The sequence below is a fragment of the Peromyscus maniculatus genome, chromosome 14 (genome assembly GCF_049852395.1).
Source record: "Peromyscus maniculatus bairdii isolate BWxNUB_F1_BW_parent chromosome 14, HU_Pman_BW_mat_3.1, whole genome shotgun sequence".
In the NCBI taxonomy this organism is placed as follows: Eukaryota; Metazoa; Chordata; class Mammalia; order Rodentia; family Cricetidae; genus Peromyscus; species Peromyscus maniculatus.
In genome coordinates, this window is record NC_134865.1 from 36,016,952 (window position 1) to 36,043,083 (window position 26,132).

A 26,132-nucleotide genomic window follows, 5' to 3' on the forward strand; every position below is an offset into this window, starting at 1 on the left:
GGGTGAGGAAGCAGGCTTGAGGGAGTTGGAAGACTGAGGAGACAGTGGGTCACTTGTCCTTGTCCTTGGTCATTATTTCAGTATTTGGTTGTGCTCATCATACCCAAGTCTACAATAAAATCACATACTCACTAAAAGGCCATAAGAAGGTGGATTTATGTTTATAGATATCAAAATCAAGAAATTTAAAAATTCATATTAACATCAGGATCAATATCAAAACCCTGTATAAAAGTGAAAAATGCAAAAACAGAATTTAAAACGTTACAGAGAGGATGAAATAAAGCTGAAGTAGCCATACGGATGGAAGCCCTGGGACATCTTTCAGAACCAGGACCTTGTGAGGGTAGTTCAAACCCAGCTGACTTAAGTTTTACAGGAGGAAGAAGCTGAGGCAATGGCAATGGGACTCGCCTCGGGGTGGCCTCTGGCCATGGGCCCTGTAAGTCTTATAAAGGCCCAGTTCTTTAACTTGAGCCTCTCGGCGCCAGCCACAGAGCAGCGAGGTGGACTGCCCTCCTTAAGCCCTGGGTCAATGGGCCGCTCGTCATCTATCCACAGTCCTCATAGAGTGTTCTTTGCCCCTGGTACCACCCCTGCTTTGTTCTGTGTTAAATAAGTCAGGTTCTTATTCTGCAGTAAGCCTCTCATAGATGGTTATGTGAATAGATGGCAACACGGATCTTATCATTTTCTGACACATCTCTGCCCTTTTTCCCTCCTGGCATTTAGCCTCTAAGTTCACCCTCCAGCTCTGCATTTTCTTTTGTCTTCTCATGGGAATCTCACTTTTCATTCCATCCTGTCTCCCATCTTGGAGATGTTTGTCTGTGCTGTCTGGAATCCCCAGTAATGGCTGATCTTGCCTGTTCCTACTATTCACATGGCTCAGCCACATCCTTCATAAATAAGCACACTACTTCAAGTGCATTGTTATATTAAAGGGGATATATGTAAATTGAATACTTAGACTCAGCGACAGGAATTTAATGCTTCATTTCTGTTGACATTTGTTTTGAGGTTAGCGAAAGGACAGTCTGGGAGGAAAGAGCATACATTTGCATGTGTTTGTGGCTTAGATACCCATGGGCTTGAAAACTGTTCCTGTCCCTTACTAAGTGACAGCTACTAAACCCGCTTGAGCTTCGGTCCCCACATGGGATCAGAATGATGTCTTGTCTCACACGCGCTGTGGTGGATGGAAAACACCTTTCTCCTGAGGACTTTCCTGTGCTCAGGCTGCAGATAAATTCTGCTTTCAGTGGGACGGTCATAATAGTACTTGTAAATCAGTCACACGCTTCTAGTGGCTGGCGCACAGAAAAGGGAAAGTCGCCATGCTGTGGTAAGGAAGGGGGCAGAAGCTGCTTGAGCAGGTGACCCGGACCTGTGCATCCTTAGACCCGTGCGTCCTTAGTGCTTGCGTTGGTACGACAAGATGGGCACTTGCCCTCAGCCCTTTCCTGTTCAAACTTCCCTTCTTGAGTCCCATCATGAAGAAACAAGCACACAAACTCCAACTTAGCAAAACTCTTCAAAATCCTCGAGGGAAAACCTTCACAAAGCACAAAGGGCATTGTAAACCAAGGCTGGCAAAACCGATATAGAGAAGCAAAGCTCTGGCAAGCAGGTGCACACTGGACCCAGAGTGTCTCCTGAAGGAGTGAAAAATCCTGTGACTCCGAATAAAATCTGTAAGTTAGTAAACAGTTTTATGACAGTGCAATTTCTAGTTCTGACAGTTTCAGTAAGATGCTAACATTAGGAGACTCACTGTAAAGTACAAAGTGCTATGTTGGACATTTACCTAAAATTCCAATTTATTCCCCTCAAAGAAGTTTTTTGTTTAAGCTGAAAAAAAAAATGTGTACAGTGTCCAAGCACATACCAGTGTGTCCTAAGGCTTGTACCTGTGATGAGGTGAGGGTGGGGTAGGGAATTTGGAGGTGAAGGGAGAGTTTGTCTTTTGGTTAAAGTTACGATTTTATAAATGTATTCTGTTTTGAAATGTGTAGACCTGTACACTCAAGAAGTCAATTTTACAGCTTGTCTGTTTTAAAAATAATACTCCATACAGGGAAAAAAGTGGATGGGAAGAATAAAGTACCTTTAATAGATAAGTCAAAAGTAAAATTAAAGTTTGTAGAAAGTATAGAATGGGGCTTTCTTATGTGCGACTGTTATCGATCAACAAACCATACTTAGTATTCTTATTCTTTTGCTTAGTAAATATTAATAAGATCCAAATGATGTCTTGTGAGCTAAGCTCAGAAGTCGACAATATTTGATATGATCCAGGTGCTCAAAGAAACCCTTGAGCAGAGACAGGGTGTCATATGCTTTTTAAAAGGCACTGTGAAAAATCCTGGCATGGAAGCTAAACAGCACTGAACTATTTATATAGTCATTCAAGACCAAGTCAGTATTTTAAAAATTAAATTTTGATAATGCAAGTTCAGGGCGAGTGAGGAGTTTTTTAAAAAGGAGCTACAAAGAACTTAGAAGCAGAGTCCTTGCCTGATCTGTGACTGTAACATTTAGGGAAGGAAGAAAGATTGACGTTTAAAGGTACGGTTTTTTGTTTAAACTTATTTTGAAATGCCTAATATTGATGAGTATTAACTATTGGTGAACCTGACTGCAAAGACTACATGACTTATTCTGTATGCTCCTTCCAGGAACTCTAAGAGAGAGCTATAGTATATCCCCCATTTTAGAATAAAGAAACAGGGTCACCAAACTCAATGGGCCTAATCTTTGTCACTAGCAAATGTAATGAGACAGGATTTAAACCTAGGTTTCTAGCTCCAGAACATGAATCCTACCCCACTAAATTCTGGATCTATAGTGATGGTCATTAAACTTTTCCACATGGAATAAAAATAAAATGTTTCAGTACCCTGTAAATCCTCATTTTAGAAACCCTTTAAAGCAGATGGCTACCACAGCCTCTCCTTTCTTGAGGCAGATAGCCTTTGCTGTGCCCTTAGGTTGACACCTGCTCCTTGCACCTGCGCGTGGACTGATCCCTCTTTGCTGCCTGCCAGCACAATGTGACCTTGGCAGCCTGATATGCTTCTAAGATTCCAGAGAGGTGAAGGTCATACTTAACTTCCTGATGAGACTGAACCATCATATCCCTCTCTGCCATGCCTCTCCTCCAGGCAGTGTCCATCTCTCAAGGTGGGGTGGGAGCCAATGACTCGGTGGCAGGGTGACAATCTTACTTGTCATCCCCACACACCTTTTCCGACTTACTTCTCTGATGCAGTGTCAGAATGTTATGTCTGCGCACCATGTGTCTGGTAGGCCAGACCTGAGATCTGAAGAGGTCCTCAGATCACCTGGCGCTGAAGTTATTGAAGGTTGGGAGCAATGTTTGTAGCCCATGGCATACTTTTTAAAAATTTTATACTTTTATTGCTAGAATGGCACAAATTGTCCAAAATAATTCTCTGCTATGTCTTTAATGACCCCCCACTTGCTTGCAAGCATTTTGGTGGCAAACATTATAAATTATATGGATTTTGTTATGAAATATTTTTGTTGGAACAAAAACAAGAGTCTAATTTCCCTATACAATTACTAAAAAACACGGGTCCTTTGAAAATGAATTCTATGTGTCTAAGTGTTCATATGGTGTAGTCTTTTTAATTCAGCAAAACTTAATAATAAATCTGATATCGAGCTGCCAGTGAGTGGGGCTTTAGAGAACAGCATATGTTCACAGTGACTCCATATTGTTTATACCCAATCTTTCTCTCTGGCATCGGCAGCACTTCTGAGATCCAAACTCTACACAGCGAGTGTATATCCGCTTAACTCAATGTTTGCAAGTCCCCCAGCCATTCATATTCTTATCCTGGCCAATGCTTTGGGGCAGGGTGTCGCCCCACAGCATAGACTGTTCAGCAGCTTCCCTGGCCTCCATTCCCACCTCATGCCTACAGCACCACTTCCCCTTCCTGGAGAGATGACTAACAGACGCCTCCAGGAATTGCCAGAAGGATCCTGGGAAAAAGAACCATCTTCATACGGGAAGAACTGACGATATGTTCTCAGGCTTGGAAGAACGAACTCCAGATAGATAGTGGGTACAACATGAAACACACCTCCTTTTGGCTATTTTCTGGCAGATGTACCAAACTGTATATCTGAGCAAACATTACCCCTCTCTTTAGATAATAGTGAAACTTATGTAAAATGAGTATTAATTATTTATAAGACTGTTTTAAAGATTAAATGAGCTAATATGTGTAGAACTCTTTGATCAGAGTGGGCTGATATTAACCAATATTTGCAAGAGAAACTAGTACTATTAAATGTTAGTGATATTCATAACAGAAAAATTCTTGCTAAAAATATATGAGACAATTAAAAAAAGATTAGCAAATAATAGTAAGCACATAAAACAAAGTTGAATTTCACTATAAATAATAAAATATGAAATCAATTAATGATATACTGTTTAAAATATTGAAGTATGAAATATGAAACACAATACTGAAAGAACATGGCAAATAGGCTAATGTATTACTGGTGGAAAGAGTGAATGGCCAGGTTCTTTCTGGAAGATCATTAATGCATGATTTAAAGCTAGAAAGCATTTGTGAGCTTTCACAGAGTGATATCGCTCTGAAATTTATCCTGAGGGAGTGATGTACTCAAAAATTAATAAAGTACCATGTAGAGTGCCTTGCTGTCACTGCTTCTTATGATGGCAAAATTAGAAGCACCCTAAAATCTCAGCAATGGCGGAAATATGGAATAAAACTCACGGCACATTGATGCCACATATTGTACATGCATGTTTTCAAAAGACATTTAATAATTTGAGGGAATATTCTGGCCTTGGTATTTCTTGCTTCAACATATGTCTGACACTTTGGAGATGCAGGTGGGCAGGAGCATGCACATATGATAAGATACCCTCCAAAGTTGAGTGACAATCCCATCTTTTTATCTGGTCATTTAGTTTCTAGGTTTCTACATCCTTCACCCTCACATTGATTTTAACATATTACGGTAGAATAGAACTCTTTATTTGTGAACTGCAAGGGCGCTATGTCAAGAGTCAAAGGCCAAGGACTACTACGCAGTGCACCCCACCTCCTCTACTGCGCTCTTCTGACCTCTTAGGGCTTTCTCAACTGGACTTGTTTCTTGCCCACCTAATCTTTGATGCAGCAAAGTTGTATCCAGCTGGAATTTTTCCTTCTGCTCTTTTTTTCTCAAGACCAAGATAAAGGATTTCCTTCCCTAGGAAGCAGTCTCTAACCCTCACCTCTTTCACATTGCACCCCTCACCATTTTGTGTCCTACAGCACCAGACTTCCTCCCTCCCTCCCTCCCTCCCTCCCTTCCTTCCTTTCTTCCCTCCCTTTATTCACACATATGCCTATCTATTCTGACATTTATTTTATTCAAATTAAGTGAGTTGAGCTACCTACAAATTCTACACGCTATATTAAGTGCTTGCTATATACTGTTTTAGTGAATGAAATATCCAAGTTTTCTGTTCTCATTGGGTCTTCATCCTAGTGAGAAAAATATAGTATTTCTTTAAAAAGAAACTTTAAATTAAATTTACCATTAGAAGTGGTTTTGTTCAGGAACCTCAGTGCAGTAAGTGAGCTGATAGCATTCATATCTGAAGGTTATTTTAGGCATAAGAAACTGCATGTATAAAAGTCCAGACCTTCCTCAGTGCCACATCCTTGCATGGCTTGGGTTCCAGAACCCTGACTAGGGGCATCAAAGGAATAAAGAAATGACATACAGACACACATACACAGAAAAGATGGGATTGGGTAGAGAGGGTGGCGTTTTGATGGAGAAGCCACAGAATGCTGGAAGCCCAGCTTGTTTAATATATAGAGTTGAACAAGGAGGCAGGGTTATTGCATGCAGCTGGAAAAAAAGAGGTGGGTTATTATATACAGATAAAGAAGAAAGGTTCATGGTGTACAACTGAACAAGGATACACCTTTAGTTGATCTCAGTAGGAGTAACCTCAATAGGAGAGGAGTTGTCAGACCATAAACATTGGGGGATAGAAAGCTACATTGGACATTTTCTGTACACACTAATAGCATTTGCACACTGAGAAGAAATCTTTGCCAGCCTTCTGAGCCTCACTTCTGAAGGCTCCCATGGGTTTGAAGTATTGGGGTCCCTGAAATGACCTTGTCCACGTCAATAGCATGCATTTTCTCAGGACTTCATTCACTCACAGGTTCCTACAACTTACTACATTCCAGGAAAAGAGAATGAGCAGCTGCAGCTGGGGTTCACAGAAGAGCTCAAGAAATGAGACTGGAGGGGCACATCCAGAGATCAGAGTGCAGGCCCTCAAAACTTTTGCAAAGAAGCTCACCTTTCACTTGAAGTGTAATGTTAAGCATGCGAGTGCCGTAATTTAATTGATTATGTTCAAAACAAACAGACTGTCTTCTTTCTGCTCCATTAAGAAGGAATTCCAGTAGCAAGTGTCAGAATCAGACAGTCAGAGCTATAGCAGTACTTTAGCTGAGGGATGCTCGTGTCATGGATGTAGATGACACACTGGTCAGGAGAAGCAGTTATTCAATTTGAGAGATATTTTGAAGGAGTTGACAATGTTGAATGCTTGAAGAGAAACAGAACTTTTAGGATAACTTGAGGTCTGAGTCTGGGTTTGATAGATTTTATTATTTACTGATATGTGAATATTGGATAAAGGATGTTTAGTAATGAAAATATGCTTGGGGCTCTGTTAGGTGTGAGGTGCCAAGTAGACATCAGTGTAAAGATTTTTAGGCTTATCTAAGATCTAAGAGAAGTTTAGAACAGAGGTGTGTATGTAGGCATCATCAGCATTTAATCTTGAAGTTATGGTATGGATTCAACCATCTGTCTGGTGGCACAGACTGTGAAGAAATCCAGCCAGACATCTGATCTCTGGGCGATGCCATCATTTAAATAATGAACAGAGAATCTAACAAAGAAGTACTGATTGTTAGTAAAATAAGGGGTCAGAAGAGAATGAGATAGTCAAGCAGGGAAACATAGTTCAAGAAGCAGGATACCTGCTAGCTAGCTCTGTTATAGCAATGATTCATTTGCTTGGCATATTTTCATTTATGTACCTGTTTCTCCCATTAAACCTCTGAATAGCAAGTTACAGTGATCTTGCATTCATAGCAGTGTGTGGAGAAATGTTTTGTTGGGTGACTGGGGAAGTAGCTATGTTCTTGGAATTATAATGCATAGACACGATGCTGCAAAGTTTAGGGCAGCTTCCTGCAACAAAAGTTTTTTTCTGGTTTAATATGTTAGTGGTGCCAATGTTGAGGAATCCTGTCCTCATAGTTCCCAGACCATGTACTTAGACATCTCAGGGTAGACCTAAAGATGCTATGGTGAACTTCAAAGCTTTATCAACACATGACAGCACAGCCCAAGACGGTTCCTTGTTTCAACATTAGCTTTCTTTCTGCCTATTCATCATATCATATCTTGGCAAAACTGGGATTTTTTGCTGTGCTGATGTCACAAAAATCAACTATCTTATGAAAACCAGTAAGAAATGTCTAGAGGTGTTAACTTGTAAGCTTGCAGATAGTTCAGTCTTTTGTAATTGACAGCTCAAGAAAGTGAACCAATAGAATATTTCTTTTGCCTTATTGTAGCAGTAAAATTGCTGAACTACTAATGACTCCACAAAAGATAAACTTTGGAACTATTAAACTAGAGCTCAGGTCCTTGAGATTCTTTCTCAGTACTTCATATCTCAAGCACTCCACAGAACCCCATCCAAATGTGATACTATGAAGTGTACAATGCCCCGCAAATGTCCTGTGGAACTGAGGGACACTCCAAAAATTTAATAAATCTACTGAGACTATGGGGTGAGTGAACAAAAGAGGCGCATGTGCTGTAATATCAAGGTGGTGACAGGAAAGGGTGAACATCTCTACCACCCCACTGAGTCTCTAAACCTACGATGCAGGGTAGATAAGGCTGGACCATAAACCTTGGATCTTTTCCTTGTTTGGTGTATGGGTCTCTGGGTTAAAAGTTCTTGAGTTTACTATTTGAAATTTACCTTGTAGTCTGATACACTAGCTTATTTTTTAAGCAGTATAAATAAATACCTATTCTCACTTATGTGTGTTGACAAAACTGTAATCCTCTGAGCAAGTGTGTGAGGGGGAACAATTTGAGTATCTCTTAAATGTTGGCTGCTCTCCTTCCTACCCCCTTTTGCCAAGCACCACATACCCTCACCCAGTGACGACACAGAGGCTAGAAAGAGATATTCTCCTTAGATTTGTCATTCTATTTCTATTTCATCTAAGTAAAAAATAAATCCTTTTAGTATAAGAACAAGATTTTGGGAAAAACACTGGTCCAAGCATTCCTGGTACAGTGAGGAAAGTTAGCTTTGGGCGAGGAATCAACAGCCTCTGTATTCCATGGGTGTCTTTGCTTCTTGGTCTTGTCAGTTGTGACCTTGTAATAAAAACCCTCCTTGTTATCCTGAGGCTCAGGCTTTGTACCACTAAGTACCTGACATCAGAGGAGTGCTCAGGAAACTTTACTTTGCCTTTCCATTTCAGCCTTTCTGGCTCATTATTTTTCCATTTTCTCAGCCTCTTAGTGTTCTATTAGACTTTCTCAGCCAGGATGAAGCTTATATAGCATATTGCCACTTAAAGGACAAGTGTTTTGGTTTGTTCATGCTTTATGTTGTAGGTACGTTCTTCTTAATGATAGAGGATGGATGTTCATCAGTGAGTCTGCCATGTCTATAGACAGAAGCACTCCATGGGGTAAGAGTTGAGGCATTGCTGAGTCATTGTGGACTCCATCTTCTCCCACTGGACCATGTTCATGGTGAAGTTTCTATCCAGTGTGTGTCCTCTGGATTTACAAACTATAATAGCATTATAGTTATATAATGAATTAAGAATTTGAGATCTTAGCATTATAGTTATATATCTTAGCATTATAGTTATAGATAATATAACATATATAGTATTATAGTTATAGTTGTCATAGATAATATTCAGTTGCAATCAGTAAAGCTAAATTTTTACAGTAGTTTTAACTTTGACTAGCTCTTTTACTAGAGCAGCTAAGACACAGTCCTCTAATGAAATCTGTTCGATTTGTCTTTCCCTGACCACAGTTGGGCTGGTGACTCTGCACATCTCCTCCTCTGACCTGCTTGGCTTTGCAAATGGTGGATTCTAGAAAATATTCCCTCCAGGCACTTTCCTGGGTCTTTGTTAGGTTTAGCTAATGGGAAATGCTGAATGAAGATTGAAGGGTACGCATAGAAATTCTTTTGCTGGCCCCAAACCCACTCTTGCTTCTAGCTCTAGGACACCCCTCATACCATGGCTCAGCATCTATACTGACTCCATATTCTTTAGCTAACTAGGCTTTCTCCATTTTTCCAGATCCATTCTCACAGCTCCAGCTTTCTATGTGGTGAAGATGATCCATTGGGAAGCTTTTCAGGTGTTTTAGTCTGTGTTACATGGCCAGTACCTATGTTCTCAAATACTATACTCCCGCCTCTCCTAGAGGTAATAGAAGGTGCCAGACTCTGGGCTACCTTGCCTCCATTGTTTTCTCTGTGTTCGTCCAATGCCTTCCCAGCCCTTCTGCTGTTTCTTCAGTCTACAGGGGAAGCCTGTGTGAGCTACTTCCCTTGCTTGACTGTGAAGCAGTGACAGAGTGATATTTGTAAACTGGTGGTCATCAGCAATGCGACAGACATAATCCTAACTTGAAAACGTATTTAGGAAAAACAGAGTGGCTTGAACCTCACTTGTAAGCATTAAATGTTGCTAAGACAGGATCATTTTATGACAAAGAATTGATGAAATGTAAAACCCCTTTCAAAAGCAATGCCACAAGCCTGGAGGTGGGTGGTGCACACCCTTAATCCCAGAGCTGGGAGGATCGTTGAGTTCAAGGCCAGCCTGGTCTACAGAGTGAGTCCCAGGACAGTCAAGACTATACAGAGAAACCCTGTCTTGAAAAACAAAACAACAACAAAAAGGCAAAGTCACATATAATAAGGAAGTTAGTTTGGTTTTCAGTAAATAAAGATTATAGTTGAATCTCAGAAACATACTAAAAGGAAATCTATTGGTCACTATTCTGCCTGTTGTAAAGAGGATAAGAAGCCCAGAGGCTGTAGTTCCATTCATATAAACAGAAGAGTGTAGGAGAGGCCTATGTTATTGACCTATAGTAATGTATGCTATATGGATCTGTATACTGAGTGTATACAAATAACAGAATATATATATTTGAGGCTATTGGGTTTTTACTTAAATTTGTAATAGAGGTGAAATAGAGAATATGTAGATGTTGACAAGCTAAGGAAGAAACAACAATAGCTATTTTTTCCATTGTTTAATGATATTGGCACTTGTTGTATAATAAGCTTTTGGGTTTACTCCTTTAGTAGGTGCATGCCAGTCTCAATGTAACCTTGTCTATGGACAGAAGCCACATTTTCACCAACTGTACATTCAACAGTTAACTGGATAAGGTATAAATAAACTCTCAAAAGTCAACAGTAAAATGAATAAACAGGACAATAAGGAAACGTTAAAACATTGAGGCAGTTCACTACAGAGGGTATATGAAATGTGAACAAGTATAGGAAAAGATGTTTAACACCCTTAGTTTTCAGGTGGATGACAACAGCATATGAAATAGTAATTAGAACAGCTAAAAGTAAAAAAATAATAATAATGACAATACCAAATTCAGGGTATCATTCAGAGAAATTGGTTACTCATACCTTGTTGGTGGGAATGTAAAATGATACTGCCATTCTGGGGACATTTTGCTCTATGTTAAGAAATATAAAATACATTTTCCATTTCATTCAGTAGATACATACCTGGGAATTTAGCCAACAGATATCAAAACTTAAGTCCACATACACAAACAATATGCATTAGTTCACTGTATCACTATTGATGATTGTCTGACAGGAAACACCCAGAATCTCTCCAAGAATGGGCTAATAGCTTAAGAAACTATGGTGCATCTGAACAAGGCTGAGCTTGGGGAGAATGTGACATTAGATAGAGATGAGGCCTGAGGAGTGAGCCCAGGAGCAGCAGAATTAAGAGATCTGGGGAGAGAGAGACAGAGACACAGACCAAGGAAGAGCAGCCACTAAGGTAGAGGAAACATGTGTGTCTGTCCTCCTGACCAAGCAAAGGACACTGCCGGAAGCACCCAGCAGCTAACCACATGGCTTAGCATCGATGCAAGTCGACGGGATAGGATTTGATAGTCTGTTGTGCCTCTTGATCTTTATACTATTTTTTGTACTTGACAAACAAGGTCACTTTTTGTTCAGAATTTGGTTTGCTGAGAGAAAGTACTTGTTTTGTTGCTTAAGTTTCAGAGAACCAACATTGCTTCAGATTTTTTTAACTGGGTTAATCATTTTTGTGTGGGGATTGTCTGTCTCTTTGGTCAGCTGTGTGCAGCAGGTGATGGTGTGGGTGTGGCTGAGATGCCGCCCCACTCATCACAGGGCACTGAATGCAGATGTCTCCTGTGCATTGTTGTGTCATGAGGAGAAGAATCTTCTGATCTTTATCATAATCATGTTTGTCCTTGTCAGCGTATTGTAGAAAGTATATGATTTTGCTTTATTTTCTTTTGTATATGGGCATATGAAAAGACTGAGTATTTGCTGGAATTATCAAATAATCCTTTGTGATAATTCTGATTAAAATTACATAAGAATTTGTGTTAGGTCATGACTAATATGAAAGTTTATACTTCTAATTTAATATTTCCATATATTTTATTCAAAGACATCAAGTAGTTATATAACAGTACATGTAAGATGACAGGTAAAAACATAAATTATAAGTAAAGGACTCTTAAGATCCGGCAAAATGATCAAGATATTCAGGTTTCCTTTTCTTTGAACCTTTGAGATATCCGGAGTTGATTTACATAGTCCGTGTGCATGTCAGTTGTTTCTTGTCTGTTCTGGAATGCAGGATTCTGTGTTGTCACCTAATTTGCAGGCTCCACAGTGGCCACAACGTAGCGCATCGAAGTGAGAAAAGAAAAAAGAAAAGCCTAAAAGAAAGAGAGAGAAAAAATATCCTAAACTCCAGTGCATGCAGCCTGCTGAGAACAGAGCTGAATACACACAGCTTCCCTTTGTGCAGTGACTGCTCAGGCTTAGCAGGAGCTGCGCCTGCCTTGTGAGGAAGAGAGGAATGACCGAGGTCTCTGCAAAGCCTACCGCTTCCCCCATGGTCATACTTCTTGCACTTCTTCCTTGGGAATGTGGCTGTACCTGTGGATATGGCATTCTTTATTTACCACACCATGCATTTTCTTTACCACGCTGGATACCCTGAGCCATATTTATTTCCCAACGTCAGGATTTAGTCTTTCTCTAAAAAACTGTTTTAAATGAATTGTTCAGAGAGAAATTCAATTAGCACCTCTGGAGGAGTGAGCTGTTCTGGGCATGAAAGTGTGTGTAACATGTAGAGTCATCATTCAGGGAGTCATCATCCAGGGAGATGACGCTCCCAGATGACTTTCTCTCAGTAGAAAGTATGAATATGCACAAGCTTAAAAACCCTTTTGTAATCCAAGTGTTTTGGAAGCAAGTTAGAGTCAAGACTGACTGAATTAACCCTCTGAACCTTTCATTTTGTCTTTCACTTCTGAACTAGACCTTTTGAAGAAAATAATTTGAGCCACAAAACCATGGACCAAGTGCTGTGAGTGTGCACCTTTGTGTGTGTGTGTGTGTGTGTGTGTGTGTGTGTGTGTGCATGTGCACACACACACTCTGCAAAGCATTGTGTGCTTTGGCATGGCCTAAGCCAGCAGCCAGCAGGAAGCCTCCAGGGCCAGGACTGCTTTCATCCTCTGTTACACCCTCACAACCTTCCTGTTTTACGATAATTCTGAAACCTAATGCTCCTGCTCCTTTTAACTCAGAACTGTGTTTATTTGCCTGTGGCCTGTTTTATTGTAAAATAAAAATCTTAAAAATCCTATGTTTAGGGGATGCCTTTTTCCCTAAGAACAGTATGGTTGTCTTAAAGGCTAAATGGCTGTGCTTTAATGATGTGTAAAAATTCAGTAAAAAATAAATGATAGCAATTTTGTTTTAAGAAGAAACTTTTAAAGGCAATTCATGCTGGAGACTTCAAAAAGTCAAATCAAACAATTGAGAACAAGCTGCACTGTGAGAACTTATCTTATTTTTCCCCCTGCACTTTCCACAGTGAGCTCAGTCTTAATCTTCAGAAGTATATGCTTTGATTCCAGGTGATCACTGGTTCCAGGTGACCACAGGTTAGGACATTTGAATTACAGTTATTTAAAAAGAAGTCTTCATGGATTTTGACTGTCTCTAAGACTTTCCCCACTGTGGCCAGCGAGGGAACGGGAGCTGATCGCTCCCTCAGCGTCAATGGTTAGATAGGTGAGTGGTCTCGGTTTTGCATCTTCAGCTGGAAGCTGCAGGCTTGGCATTTCCTAGCAGTGCCTGTGGTGACTGATGTATGATCAGTACCGATAAGAGAGTCACTGAAGAGCTCTTCGAATTGTGCTGACTTTAAATCTCACTAATTTTCCTGTTAATCCAAGTGAGGCCCACTGTAAGTTTATAATACACACAGCATCTCTGTGTTCTAGGTACAGCAAGGGTAACAGATGCATGAATTACTTTTTGTCCTCAAGGAATGCAGGACACATACTGACCTTTCTGCTTTGATTGTCTTCTGGTGGTGTCCTCATCCTTTCCTTTCCCTCATAACTTCTATTTAATTCTCGGGGTAAACTTTACTGTTTCTAAGAATACTTTGTGAACTTTCTTCCTGGACTGGGTTAGATGATCCTTACCATTGTTCTTATGAATCATGGGTATGTATCATTATGTCTATATCCTGTTAGAATCATCTCTTACAGCTCCAGGTTAAGTGTTCTTCCTTATTATATTAGTTACTTTTCTCATTTCTGTGGTAGAGAAACTGACAGAAACGACATATGTGAGGAAGGACTTATTTGGGCTCATGGCTCTGGATGTTTAATCCATTTTGGAAAGGATGACATGATGGAACAGCTCCATGTCTTTGAGAGCTTCATGCAGCAGCTTCTGACATCTTTGACAATCAGAAAACATGGAGATCTAGCTGGAAATGTTGTTTCCAGTTATAACCCTTAAGGACCACTCCCAACAGCCTATGGCAACCAGCTAGTCTCTATATCCCAAAGATTCCACAACCTCCGAACAACCACATCACCTGGAGACCAAGTGTTCAAAAACACGACACAGTGAGGGACATGTTATGTTCAAACCTCAACAAGCAACCAGTTCAATTCCCTGTGTACAGAACATGTTTAGCCAACTGACCTTAATTTGGCAGATAAGTGATATATGCACACGAAGTTCTGTGGTTTCATTGTTTCTTGACATTAAGTTAAAATTGTGTTCAAAAGTCTCTTTTAATGTTTAAAGTTACTCATTTTCTCAAAACTTTCTCATGCTCTGCTGCTGGAAATGTAATTTGGTCCGATGCTTTTGGAAAGTCATTTGGCAGTAGGTATCAAGAGATTTACAAGTTCATGGCATTTGATTCATTGATTCCATTTCTGGGAACCTCTCCTAAGGAAACAATTCTAATTATAGAAAATGCCTTACACACAGAAAGCTCCATTTCAGCAGTGTTACTTGTGGCAAAAGATTGGAAAGTCTTCCATAAGTCTGATACTAAAGTTGGAACCATTGCTAATTATTGACAAACTGTTCTAATGGCTAATTTGGGGCAACTAAGTGGAATTGTGTCATAGTCTTTTATGTCCTTTAGATGAGACGATGACGGTGGATATTGTTGACACTGAAAGTAATAGAAAATAATTTTAATACATGAAGTACTTTTAATAGTATCTCATTCTATTATATACACAATCAAACTTATGCATACAGATACTTTAGGGAAAAAGATCCAATTGTTGATTACATTTTCTGATTTTTATTTGCATTTCCCAATTTTGCCTAACATATTATGTAGGTTTGAACCTGAGGGATGCTTAAGTATAACAAGCTGAAAAAAGTTTAAATGTCTTTTATTAAAAACATTGTTAAATTAATCATTATTAGTTTATATCTTAGACTATTTCATTAAGTATATAGACAGCAGTTGAGGATGTTTTTAGCATGGTGATAGGTGTGTTATAATACTGAAAAGATCAAGATGAGAAATGTCTTGCATTTGTTGATCTCATTGTATGTAGAATTCAAATATGAATCTCAGATTGTTTATAGATGATAAAATCATGTTGTTTTCTTTTTCTTGTAATTTCTGTTATAAAAATACAGTGACTTTTTAATTAGAGAAATCATATGTCATCGAAAGTTTTGTAGCCAGGTGTGGTATGCTTCTATAATATCTGCATTTGAAAGGTGGCAACAGGAGGGTCAGAAGTTCAAGACAAGCCTTAGCTGTGGAGTAAGTTTGAGGCCAGCCTAGGCTATATAAAATCCTGTATATATATGTGTGTGTGTGTGTGTGTGTGTGTGTGTGTGTGTGTGTGTGTGTGTGTGTGTGTAAATTCAGCCATGGTAGAACTTGCTGTAATTCCAGCTCTTGAGAGGGGAAGGCTGAAGGGTAAGTAGATCAGGATCATACTGGACTGCAGAGGTAGTGTGTTCCTCCCTGTCTACAGGCTGCCTAAGATCCTATCTTTGAAAAGAAAAGAAGGAAACAATGAAAGAGAAAGAAGGAAAGAAAGAAAGAGAGAGAGAGAAAGAGAGAAAGGAAGGAAGGAAGGAAGAAAAAAGAAAAAAAGAAAGAAAGAAATTAATAAAGGGAGAAAGGTAGGAAGGAAGGGGAAGAAAGACAAAAGGAAAGATAGAAAGACAAAAGAAAGGCAGGGGAAAAATTCTGTAATAAAAGCTCCTCTGTTCTGAAATTGCAGGTTATTCTTGCAGGTTTTCAGAAAGCTTCCTCCTCAAATCATGGCTGTATTGAAATATAATTACTGTTCTGGGCTAGACTCCTAGGGTGGGGTCATGTTATGTCTTCTGTAACTATAGCAAGAATCTTTGGATTTCTTGTAGATGAAAACAGTAGTTAACATTTATGTGACTCGAGCATGAAAGTAGTAGTCTGGAGTTTGTGTCGTGATGGTACCGGGAGTTGGTAGGACCTCTAGGAAGCATGGGCCATGGGAAGTCCTGGAGGCGGGACTTGAGGAAGGAGTGACACCATGCCTAAAGGACCGATTATCAGTTACAGGGAGAGCAGCACAGTGAGGCCACACCAACCTGCCGGTGCTGCCGGACACTGTCACACATTTAACCCGTATGCAATGCCGTCTGCTGTGCTAGGACCCAGCATGCGGCCCCTGACACACGTGGCTACATGAGTGTTTACTTTGCAGTCTCCAGAACTGTGAGCCAAAAGTAAAGCACCTGAATTTTCAAATAGCTCGGGCTCAGGTATTTTGTCATAGCAACACAGAGTAGGCAAAGGCAGCTGGATTCATTGGTGTTACTTTACATTAAACCTTTCATTACTCTTCAATCTATGCTTATGTGCTGAGATAAACTAGGGACTCACTGAAAAGAAATATAAAGGAGAAAAAGCCCAAAATTGCAAATTTTTTTATAGTTGGGCTTATGACGTTTAAGAACATCAAACTATGTGACAACCACAGCATGATCCTAATGATAACTATGTCACCAAAAATCCAAAATGGTCTACCACAAAACCTCAGCTGGTAAAGACACTTACAGCCAAGCTTGAGGAACTGACTTCTGTCCCTGGGGTCTACACTGTGGGAGGACAGAACTGACTCACACACCCTCACCTGATCTCTACCTTCAAGCCATGACACACACCCCCAATACACACATATCCATAAAATAAATAAATAGTGCGTTGAAAAAGGCCAGAGCATCTTCCTGTCTAGATAATATTCGCTGGCTTTCCAGATGTTCTCTTGATCTTTAATTAGATTCCCTGATTTCTGCCTCATTCCTGCTTGGACGTCAGCAGCCAAACTCCGCATATGGAAAAGCGTTTCCCTGGAAGTAAACTGAACATCTTAAATCTTACTGTCACCTCTGCTGATATTTAACTCAGTGAAACTTCTGTCTCTCACTGTTTCCCCACACACTTTCATGTGTCGGTTAAACTTTCGGTAATAATTCATAATTCCATAGAAGATGAGATAGATTTTTGAATGGCTTTAAGGAAGATGGGCTAAATTACTCATGGCTTAGGCAATCTTTCTAAAAGTTTGTTTTCTGTGTGGTGCATTAGAAAAGCTATTGATATTGCTGTTTATTTAGAATTTCTGGATAAGATCTCATGAGAAAATCAGATGGTTCACTGAGGAATCCACTAGACCCAAAAAGGATGCTTAAGCAATCTATAGCATTTTAATTTAAGCTAAGAGAAGATTCTATGCTCAAATTCCCAGCTACTTTAACAATAAATATGATTATGGCTATTTTGAAATTAGGAGAAACTATTTTAGATTCCTGTTAATTTAACATTTTATGTCTATTCTCTGTGAGATACTGATTTACAGATATAGATCAAAGGAGGCTCTGTGAAAGTTTTCATATTCTTATCCCATAGTTTGTTACTTTTAAAATAATGATGAGTTTTTCTTTATATCTAACATGACTCTTCCTGGTGTATTTTAAGTTAATTTCTTTCTCAATTTTCTTTATTACATATATATATAAATGAAAGTAAAGTGCCTGGCCAGTGCATAATTTTGTGTTGGCATTCCTCTTGTATATAATACATAAAACACAGAAGCAGCATATTACTATACACATGAAGAAAACACAGAACAAATAAGCAGGGACTCCAAGAGACACACCTGAGGCTCCAAGTGAGAAGGACAAAGCCTGACTTTCTTTTGTTTCTTATCCCATTGAAATGCTTTGCCACAAGCATACTGTTACTTTTGTAATGTAAAACAAGAATATAAAAATTTTATTTATTCACATGCTAATTGTTGTTTTACATTGGGCTTTTTGTATTTTAGGGGCTTAGTAAATATTTAGTTGAATTTCATCATTTAGTTACAATTATATTTCTTTTTACAAGTGAGCCCACCAGCTGCTGAACTTGAAAGAATCCAGCATTTATAAGTTTTTCACAATATATGAGACCAGAATAAACAAGCACCAGTGGTATAACATTTTTAAAAGCTGTTTAAGGGATGTTTGTATGTTTGGTAGGCTTCAGGCTTCAATACAGAAGGCTTTTCTTTTCATTAAAAATGGAGCCCTGGAGAGCTTCGTGTACTCAGCCATCCTTGCAGATCAATCATTATTCGTAGCTATTCTTCTTATATTTTAAAGGTTTCACTTTAAGAAGCTTCAGAAAACACATTCTTTTTCCTAATCCAAAAATCAAGTAAACACAGATTTTATTCTGATAGCTTATTTCCAGTTATTCACAATGCTCTCACAGGCTATGTAGGAACTTCAGAGAAGGGGAAGGTGTGACAGGGATGAAGTCCCAGGACGTTTATGCGGCCAGCGTCCTCTCGCAGTCACAGAGCATGGCTCTTTCCAGTACCTTCCCCTAAATCTCCACACCGTACGGTATGGACACAGAAGCTAAGGTTGTGTTGGCCTTGTGTGTTGCTGTTTCACTGAATTCTCACACACTAAGATGGGACCCACGATTCTTCTCTCTTTGGACTACTTTGTTACTCATAACAACTATTGTAACTTTTATATCAATTATGTGGTTTTGGTAGGATGTTATGAGCAAGCCAACTTTAATTTCTTTCACCTCTGCTCACTCCAGCTATTACTGTGGGGACAGCCAGGCCCTCCACTGGGGGTGAACTGAGGGCCCTATGTCTTGTCTGACACATTAACAAATAAACATCTTCAAGCTACATTGGCTTTAGAACATTTCATGACAGTAGTTCTCAGTGTAAGAGGTAAACTTGATTCAAAGTGAAAAGGTGTCGTCCGCTTTCTGGCTGAGGTCTGCTGTGTGGGTTACCATGGCCAGCCACGTTGTTTCCTGTGCTTTCCTGCCTGGTCCCTGCTCTCCAGTCAGTCCAGTTCCTCTAATGGTGAAGGCGGGAAACCCAGTACAGAGGCAGGAAGTGCATTACTGGGGCAAGGTGTTGCCTGCTTTGGACCAATGATTAGCTAGTTTTTTTGTCTGGTGGGTACCTCTCATTGTACACCCACTTACAATTTCCTGTTCTATGGGACTGTAGGTTCTCCTCATCATGCTAACCATTATTAACCCACAGACAGGTACAGTTCCTGCTAAAGTTGCTCCATCATCCTACGTGTCCTACATGGTCAAATCCTACGATAGTCCCAGGCTATTTGTCCCGTTTTCTTTGGCTGCTGGCCCCAATACAGGTCCCATGACATAGACGTTAGATATCTTCTTAGCTAAAGCATCCTTTCCCAAGTGGGTTCGTCCATGCCTTTGTTATTCACCCTTTGAATTTCTCAAGTTGAGTCAGAAAGCAGTCTAAACATGTCGGTCTCTCTAATTATACTTTGAAGCCCTTTCCACTGATGTGAAGATGAGGGACAAGCTCATCTCTCAGTACACCAAGGGGAAAGGGGAGTCGTGGGACACACTGAAACTCAGGAAAGCCTCTATTGCCTTTCTCAGAGCCCTTGGCTACTTTCTTTGCATCCCTTTCATAATAGGAGCGTTGAGCAGCCCATGGTCTGCACAGTTCTCAGTTATTTCTTCCCTGTTCTGCACAGCTGGTCGGGATGTGGAAGTACTTGTCACCAGCTAACAACTATCCAGCTTTGTAACCATAGTTTTCCAAAATAAGTGTCATCTACCTGATGTCTTTTGCCATCATTTTCTAAGGTCTGGTGTTTATATTTACATGTTAGTAGAAGTAATCCTGCCCGCATTTCATAAATATAAGCTCAGCTTCCAAAGATAAATCAAGTTGACCCAAATCTGAGATTCTTCCTATACTTCTTTAGACTGATTACTCATCACCTGAGTAGGTAATCCACAACAGGATAGATGTCTGAACATAGCGGAGAATGCATAGTGATGAGTATACTTTCCTTTACTCTGGAAACTTAATTAGTGCTCCCTTTCCAAGAGGTGCACATTTTATTTTAATGTTCTTTTTAATATTTTCAGAAGGTTCATTTGATTAATGGATTAAAATTTAATTTTCAGACTGGTGTCAGATTAACCTGACACATCTTTACATATATGTTATGTGTCAGTGTGGAGATTCTAGAACACCTCAAAGAGTTGTAAGAAATAAGAAGAGCAGATCTCAAGCGATCAACAGTGGCAGGATTAGCCTGTGTGTCCTTACATAGCCAGCACTAGCCCCTCGGCTCCCTGCCCTCTTTGTGTGTCTTTGGACAGCGGCTTGGTGTCCTGGGTGTAGCCAGCTCCACAGCCCTCTTGTGCAGTGTGCCAGGGTGCTTTGTGTTTCTCCGACCTAGCACTTCCTTACTTTGATGCAGTTGGATGTTTATGTTCTGTGTTTCTGAACTCAGTACAATGGTTGGCACATTGTAGGCCCTTTGTCAATGTGGAATGAGTGAATGTACATGTTAAGCCACCTTTCTGAGGATGTAGTCTGTATTGCAAGAGGGGAGGGAAGTGAAGTGATGGGCTGTGGAATATTTTGATCTTATGGAAATTGTGGTTACCACATGGGTCAGCGTCCCTATAGACAGGGAGGGCACATTCGTAGGTTAAGGGAAAGACCTTGTTAAGGAGAGGCAGAGGGTGATACAAAGGGCTGTGGTTCACACACCACAGTTAGATTGTGCTTAGACATCATCTCTTTATTTGTTTTTACACCCTGACCACAGTTTCCCCTCCCTCCTCTCCTCCCAGTCTCCCCTCCACCCTACCACCTTCCACTCCTCCTGTTTCTCTTCAAAAAAAAGGCAGGCCACCAATGTACATCAGCCAGCTATGGTATATCAATTTGCAATGGGTCTAGGCACCTCCTCTTCTATCAAGGTGAATGAGGCAACCCAGTAGGAGGAAAGGGTCCCAAAAGCAGGTAACAGAGTCAGAGACAGCTCCTGATCCCACTGTAAGGAGTTCCACAAGAAGACCAAGTTACACAACCATAACATATATGCAGAGGGCCTAGGTTAGGCCCATGTAGGCCCCTGGTTGTCTGTTCAGTCTTTGTGAGCCCCTTTGAGTCCAGGTTAGTTGATTCTGTGGGCTTCCTTAGCCCCTCTGGCTCCCATAATCCTTCCTCTTCCTCTTCTATGGGATTTCCTGAGCTCTGCCTAATGTTTGTCTGGCTGTGGGTCTCTGCATCTGTTTCCTTCAGTTGCTGGATGAAGCCTCTCTAATGACCATTGGGCTAGACAACAATCTATGAGTATAGCAGAATATCATTAGGAATCATTTCATTGGCTTTTTTTTTTTTAAATGCTAGTCATGTTTGGTTCTAATGCAGTTCTCTGGGCTGCCCTGCCTCTGGGTCCTGGTGCTCCCAGCAGTGTCCGAGTTGAGCTTCCTCTCATGGTATGGGTCTCATGGTGGACCAATCATTGATTGGCCACTGGCCACTCCCACAATTCCTGCGCCACCTGTACCCCAACACATCTTGTGTGCAGTCACCAAAACACTTTTTATGCCCGCATATTTGCCTGCTGTCAACATTTGAAAGGAATGGAATCATGATATATGAACTTCCTTATAGATTTGTTTCACTCACTTGGTAAATGTTTTTAAGGGTCATCTTTATTATAACACAAATAAATACTTTGTTCATTTTTATTAGTTATCTATATTATTTTCTTCTATGCATTTGCCGTTTTATTTATCCCTTTACCAGCTGGTAGATGTTTAGATGATTCTAATATTGGCTTGTTATATAAACATTTACATTTTGTAGGTTTTAGGTATATATTTACACCATGTGCAATTTTTTCTTGGTGTATGGATATATTTTTGTTTCTCTATGTATACCTTGGAAGAACTTGTTTGGAAGTAAGTACTGGACAGCATTTGTTATAATATGTGCTTTCTATATTACATGGTAATGTATATACAGTGGTATTTTATTATTGTTTTTATGTTTATTTTTCTGAAGTCTAATAATGCTGAACATTTTTAAAGTGTTTATTATTCTTTTATATGGAAATTGTCCTCTTAAGTCTGTTTCTTATTTTTTAATTGAGTTGTTTGCATTTTGTTGTTGACTTGTATGAGTTTATTTTATGTGCACTTGATAGACAGATGCATGACATAAAATTATTGTCTTCCATTCTGTGGACTGCTGGTTTTATATTCAGCAACGTCTGTTAATTCTGTTGTAGTGAAATGCATCTATTTCCTATGTTTTCCTGAGTTTTTGGTTTTGTGAATTTGTTCTTGTGTTGTCTTCTGAACTTGAGAGTTACAGTTCTGAACATTTTGATACATGGTTTATTTGAGTTAATTTTTTATGCATACATTTATTTGACTTCACTGTCTATACTGAATTGTTAACACTGATGTCTGAAGTCAGTTGTCTGTAAATATAAAAGGTTTTCTCCATTGCCAAGACCTATTCCCCTGTGGTCCTCAGCCCTATGGCCCTTCCTTTCCTCAGCTCTTCCCGTGGTGCTGAGTTCTGACAGCAGGACCTGCGTGGCTGCTGAATTACTCTTCTCTTTGAGGTTATTTGGCTACTCTGCTTTCCACTCTTCTCCACATGAATTTTAAAATCAACTTGTGAATTCTGAAGAGGCAGTAGATGAAAACTGGGTATATTACACACAATCTGTGGCTTGATTTGGGGAATATTCTTGTCTTAGTAAAAGTATTTTATTTGTGAACATGAGATATATTTAAGTTAGTTTATAACCCCTTCATTTCTTTCCACACTATTTTTTTTTAAATTTAAATAGACAGAAGTTATACCTCTTTGGCTAAACTTTTGTATAAAAGAGTTTTTTTCTGCCTAACACAGGTCATGTCTTATTTACCTGATTTTAGTTTGATTACATATACTGATCAAAGATTCTGGAAATTTGAAAATGGTTTATAATAGAGTTGTATACAGTTCAAAACTTTGTGAGAACCCAGAAAGTAGTTTTTTACTTATATACTTTTATTTTTCCTTAAGGAAAAAAAAGTTAGCTCATCTTCTGGTTTTAATTATAATGGAACCTTTAATATTGCTGTAACATGCTCCTTTAAATTAAAATTATTCAATTTTAAGGGAGATTTTATTTTTAATTTTCTCCTTTGCCATCCTCGTGATTGTACCTTAAAAATGCCTCAAGCTCTCAGCTGTGTTGTAGCATGTACTTGTGGTAACCATTTTGTCTCTGCTCCTCTTCCTTCTAGGGTAGATGCCATGTCTGTACTAATATTTATTAATCTAATTTATTGAAATACTACCAGCATTTACATTTTTAAGTTGTACTATTTTTTTGTCATGGAAATATTAGGAAGTGCCTCCCTCCAGAACATTATTATAAATTCATCTTTGAGTTTTCATTTTTCTATGTTCCCATACCATTTTTAATAGTGTTTGTGAGTTATGGCTAAGTCTCTTCTACATCTAAAATGCACAAGTATTGACTGAACAAATGTATCTTTGAAAAGTACCCCCTGGCTTATTAATCATAAAATTTAAAATTGGGAGACTAAATATTTCCAAAGGGAGATTATCCTTGAATATTATTTTCTTAGCATCTTCATACCCAAACTAGTCTTACTTGCAGATGACTTCATCAGTGTCTTACTAGGGACAGCTTGCTGTGTTTGCCATTGTTAGTGGGGCCAGCATATGTCCAGAACAGTGGGGATGAGAAGAGCAACATTGACTTGCAGCCAAATGAGAGAGCATCCCTTCCATTACTGAATAGGACTCGATAGCTGTCCTTGGACAGTGTGAGGTATGTCTGCAGAAAACAGCAGGATTCTCACTACTTCAGCCAACAAACAAACATAGGTGCATTTTGGAAGCAGTGAAACTGAAATAATAAGAACAAATTGGTGATGTGTCTATAAATTTATATAAGCCTTTGGGAGTAATAGAATCTTCTATATTAATCAAAACAGGAAATATTTACATAATTATAATGTGGATAATTTGTTTTCAGTGACACCTTTGCAATTCTGTATTTCTTTCCTAAGTGATGGATCTGCTGTCATTAAATCCATCACATTTAATGGGATCAGAATAATGTTGTTGTTGTTTTCTCTAATTGTGTCTTATATTGTTCTATGGTATAACATATTAAATTAGTTATTCTGTTTTTTATAAGTAATGAAGTATAAAAAGTAGATATTTTTGTGCATTTTACTTTCCTGAGGAATCAACTCTTTCAGAAAAAGATATATTTTCACTCCAACAGAGAGATGAAAAGTAGTGTGTTGCTGTTCATAACGGAAGCTTTCATAAGCAGTTTCCAAACACCACAGTCAAGGAATAAAACTGTTTTGACTAGAATTGAGTTTTATATCTCAGGTCAAGTCGATGCTAGCACAATTGTTAATTAAATATCGTATTACCTGAGGACTGTGAGACTCATTCTCCACCATTCCTTACACGGTGGGTGGGGTCCTTTTGTCATTACCTAGGACCACTCCTCGTCTTCCAGGTCAGCACTGATTGTTGTTTTATCCACAGAAGTCAGTGGTGGCAACAGTGAACACCCCTCATAAGATATAATTTCAGACAAAACCTTAAACACGAAACAGTACACATATGATAATACACATAACTTTTTTAGAGGGGGAGAAATAGCCTTGGCTCTAAAGAGAGACTTGCTAATCACAACTTCAGTTCTTTACTTAAGCTGTTTTATCCACGTGGAACCAAGGACTCAGAATTAAAAGGATCAAGACTAAAACTATAGACTCCCATGTTTTTTTTTTTTTTTTTTTTTTCTGTCATGATAGGCCTCAGTCCATGGACAAAACAGTGACATATAGCTAGTAATTAAGAGAACTGCTGACAAGATGTTGGGGATTAGCCAGTAATTTCAAAGGAGGTTGATAGAGAGGCTGATTGATGTCTTCTTGAGAGAGAAAGAAACACAAAGAAAAAGATTGAGGAAAAAAGGAAAAATGTTTCCACACATTAAAGTTGGAAGCTGGGCTTGCACACTTATTCCTGTTGGTAGCTGGGCTTGCACACTTATTCCTGTTGGTAGCTGGGCTTGCACACTTATTCCTGTTGGTAGCTGGGCTTGCACACTTATTCCCGTTGGTAGCTGGGCTTGCACACTTATTCCTGTTGGTAGCTGGGCTTGCACACTTATTCCCGTTGGTAGCTGGGCTTACACACTTAGTCCTGTTGGTAGCTGGGCTTGCACACTTAGTCCTGTTGGTAGCTGGGCTTGCACACTTAGTCCTGTTGGTAGCTGGGCTTGCACACTTAGTCCTGAAGCTGAGCTGCACAGAGGAGAAATGTAGCTGGTGGTAGAGATGTCATCTCATCCCTTAGGTCATGCGTTTGTTCCGTGTTTCTGGGTCTTTGCAGAAAAAGGCGTCTTCCTAGACAGGCTGTGGTCATTTAAGCTGTGGTCACATCTGCTGTGACAATCCCACCTGCTCCATAAACAGAAAGTTCTGAATATATCCTGCATTGTGCTAAATTTGCCTTGGGAGGAGTCAACCCAATTGGACTGATCCAACATGGAGACAGGGTGAATATGACTGGTTGAAGTTTCTTACTTAACTGGGGAATCACAAAGAATCCTGGTTTCATACTTCTTCAGTATGCCACGGGCTGAGAAGCCTGAAAACTATCTGTTAGGATGGAGAGTAACTGCATTGTTTTCATTTTCTTTAACTGTGATCATGTCATTTTTAATTTTAAAGAGTACAGATTCTAAACTGTGAATGTAAAACGTGATTTTCAAAACATGGGTCTTAATATTTTGTGTAACAAGTAAGTTCTCAGGCTGCTTAGTGTCCTACTGGAGGCATCCCAATCATGTTGTGGATGTTGTAGAAAATATATGGAAGCCTTTGGACTTGGAGTGGTTTGACTAAAGACTATGGTTAGCAATCTATTTCCTGTGAATTTGGGTTACATTAATTTAAAACTACAATATCTGGAAGAATATTTGGTTAACTATTTTTCCATCCACTGTTACACTA

General features: G+C 39.4%; 1 protein-coding gene across 10 annotated transcripts in view; it reads left to right on the plus strand.

Annotated features, from left to right (window-relative positions):
* The window catches only part of Hdac9 (histone deacetylase 9), an 844,224-nt gene that overhangs the window by 414,244 nt on the left and 403,848 nt on the right, over window positions 1–26,132 (plus strand). The window lies entirely within an intron of this gene.